Source organism: Austrofundulus limnaeus, unplaced genomic scaffold (genome assembly GCF_001266775.1).
Source record: "Austrofundulus limnaeus strain Quisiro unplaced genomic scaffold, Austrofundulus_limnaeus-1.0 Scaffold116, whole genome shotgun sequence".
Classification (NCBI taxonomy): Eukaryota; Metazoa; Chordata; class Actinopteri; order Cyprinodontiformes; family Rivulidae; genus Austrofundulus; species Austrofundulus limnaeus.
The window spans coordinates 162,183-165,577 of record NW_013952518.1 but is presented as its reverse complement, the minus strand read 5'-3'; the positions used below and the strand labels follow the sequence as shown (position 1 = coordinate 165,577).

Sequence of the window (3,395 nt, the reverse complement as noted above, 5' to 3'; positions counted from 1 at the left end):
GTTTAAAAATGATAAAAACTAAAACATCCTACAGTATTTTTACAGTCTTTATTTTACAGTTAAAATAAATGTTTATCAAATAAAGTCTAATGTTAAAGTAATCAAGGATCCGTTAAAATCTCCTTCACTCAACCATCTTTTGTTTGTTCCAGTGTGTTCAGAYTTTAAAGCACAAAATAAAAAAAAGGTTTTCAAATCTCTGCTTCCCCTACGAACTTTTAATTATGTTTGATGAGCCGTCTTAGAAAACCATTTTCTCCTCGTGTCTGCAGGCCYGTTATTATTGCTGTGTTACAGGAGACCGTCGTAAAATCTGTCATCCTCCCTCTCCCTGCCTCAGCCTCCTGCTCGTCATCRCTCCTGTCACTCACAGCTTCTCTCCTCTCCGTCCTTCAGGAGGTTTCTCTCCATCTCCACCAGCTCCGTTACATTTTTAATGTTTCTAAATCAACTCAACATTACTACTTAAAACTTTAGTGAAAACTGATAATTGTTAGTCTGTTTGCGTACGTTAGCAGAAGCATTTTGTTGCTTTTAGATATTTTTTWAAAAATAAAGCGTTTCATCCTTTTATTGACTGAAGACAAGTCAGAGACTGAAGGAAACCTTACCTTGATGGGATTCCTTTATGGAAGCACCGGTGCAGAGGTGCATCCCCCTGACTGAAGAAACAGAATATATTAGTATTTTATGATCAATAAGGTCCTTATTGACACAAAATAGTTTATTAAGGATTAAATCTGCAGGAGGAACTGAAAATTGCTCAAATTTTCTGCTTTTTTAATCACCTGTAGCCATGTGTTTGTGTGTGTGCCTGTCTGTTAGCAAAATATSTTGAGAACCACTGGGCAGATTTTAATGAAACTCTCAGAACATAATCAWAAGATACACATAAACAACTGATTAACTTTTAAAGTCAACACAATTCAAGATGGCTGCCACAGCCAATTCAGTAGTGTACACAAAAAAGGGCGATAACAACTCTAATTCTTTACAAATATTGGCTACAGTTTGGTGTGGTCATTACTTTGAGTTCTCTTCAACTTGTTTTGTAAGGACTAACAGATTCCACATGATCTTTTTTTYAAACTCTGATATTAAATGTTGAGGTTGGAGCTGTAGCATCTGTTAGCAAAATAATTCCTGCACCGGTTGATGGATTTRAATGAAACTGTCAGACAGTAATGACTGGGTGYGCATCTACAACTGATTCATGTTTGGAGTCAGTGCAATTCAAGATGGCCGCCACAGCTGGTTAAATTTAGTAAACACAGACATGGTTCTAACTCTGTAAAGTTTTGTGTGGTGGGTAATATGCATTAGTTTATAGACAGTTTTATAGTTAATAATCATTTTAGCAATAACCACAAACCTTTTACATTTTCTCACTGTGTTCCATAAACATCAACCAAAACACATTTGAAATTATTTAAAACTTTGAAAGCAGAGACGGGCCTATTGAAGTTAAACTAAAGTTTATTTTTTAAAAAAAGTCATATTTATTACCTGTAGAAGAGCTTTAATGTTGCCAGGCTTTAAAGTTTCCACAAAGAAAGGCAGCAAAGTGAGGAGGAGCTGACAGGAGCTGCAATCAGCTAATTGTCTGCAGCTGCTGCTGCTCCKACACATTAACCAGTCTGAGGCTGAACTCAACTGGGCGCAGAGTTTGGTGTCGTCTTAAAGGGAATTTATGCCAACTTTTATTTAAAATACATCACNTTTTTAGTAATCTTTTCCTGTTGAATCAATAAATCAAATCAAATCAATTAGAAAATAATGTATTTTTTTAGTTTACAGTAAAATCAGAACACATGAGCTCAGGGTAATATGTGTGTTATTTGTCTACCACTGAGGGGAAGAAAAGCAATTTTCAACTGACAGGTTGAATCTGTCAAACTGGAGCTAAAACTAAGATACTGTGTTTTATCTGAACCTCTTGTTTTTTTTTAATTCATCCAGTAAGAAAAGAAGAAAATGTGGAACACAGACTTTGAGCTTCTGTTCACGAGACACTGCAAAGGTTTGAGAAAATAAAGCAAAAGAAAAAACTTTTATTTTGAAATTAACAGTGAAAAAAATCAGCCTGCTTCTGTGATAAGAGTCAGGTTTTCTCTGATCCTTTTAATGGTATAAAAGGCCATCAGTAATATCATAGCTTGTGTCTGTTAGCAAAATATCTTAAACCACATTTTAATGAACCYCTCAAAATAACTGATTCTCCTGGAGTCGAGTACGATGCAACCAATGACCAAAAAGTCATTTATTCTGCTTGCAGTATCCACTTTGAATGCRTTAAAATAAGATTTTATTTAACATTAACAGTTGCTTTTAGCAGTCCATTTTATGTATATTTTAGATACATTTTTTAATGCGAGTATGCTGTTGTTGGAGCTCTGCCCCGATAATAAAGTTTATTTTTCCTAGTATATTCTTTTTGTAAGGGTGGAAATAGTACCCAAAATGGGCGGGGCGACGGGCGGATGTGGAGAATGTGGGACAGGGCCTAAGAAGATTTGAGCCTTGTAACTTTATTTTACTTTTTTCTGCTACTTTTACATTAGATTTTGTTTTTATTCCAACAAATTGTAAAATGTGGACATTTTTCTGGAATTTCATGGAAATATCTTGAACACTGAGGAAGTTAAGAGCAAAACCTCAGTTCATGAGCTTGATTTCATCTAAACAAACTTACAGAACTTCCTTCATGATTTAGATAATCCCGTAGTTTTCATGTTATTTTAATAACATTAAAAACTTTTGTTTTTAATTTTTTAATTTTGAAGCTTTAATTTTCTTTTTGAATCCATCATCAGATTTGATATTATTCTGGGATTAAAATTTTATCCACATCTCTAATAAACCATCCCAATAATGTAAAATGTTCTTAACTTCATTATCAGTAACTTCAAAATAAGAGTTTACACATTTTGTCAAAAGTCTGAGTTTTATTTTTATAATTAAAAAAAACTTTGATTTTCACTAAATTCTGTGTATTTAGCACAATGGTTACCAATAAATAATGCTAAGAAAAAATAATCAAGTGTAAATACACTGATGCAGCTGCTGATCCACACACACACACACCTACTATGTCTCTCAATACTTGTGGGGACTTTCCATTCACTTCCATTCATTTTTTGGTAATTTTATATCTTAACCCTGACCATTTACCCTAAAGTTAACCTCACAGGCCCTAAAACTAACCTAAACTCAATTCACACCTTGGTCCTAAAACTAACCCCACCACCCAAAATCAGCCTCTGAAGGGACCAGGCTTTGTTCCCCAAAAGGAGCATCCGGTCCCCAAGAGGCTGCATTTTCCTGAAAAACCATTCCCATCAAGTAGCAAAAAACAAGGGCACACACACACACACACACACACACACACACACACA

The 3,395-nt window shown here is 34.7% G+C and overlaps 1 protein-coding gene across 4 annotated transcripts in view; it reads right to left on the bottom strand.

The window, feature by feature from the left end:
- The window catches only part of tafa5a (TAFA chemokine like family member 5a), a 363,496-nt gene extending 361,880 nt beyond the window's left edge, over positions 1-1,616 (bottom strand). For 2 of the 4 annotated variants that reach the window (XM_014014535.1, XM_014014538.1), the window contains exons 1-2: positions 1,373-1,471; positions 612-662 (exon numbers count right to left, since the gene is read on the bottom strand). The gene's annotated coding sequence lies outside the window, so the exon portion shown is untranslated. Of the gene's footprint in view, positions 1-611; positions 663-1,372; positions 1,472-1,506 lie in introns of those variants that run through there. The other 2 variants (XM_014014536.1, XM_014014537.1) reach the window with 2 other exon arrangements.
- Between the last annotated feature and the right edge of the window lie 1,779 nt (positions 1,617-3,395).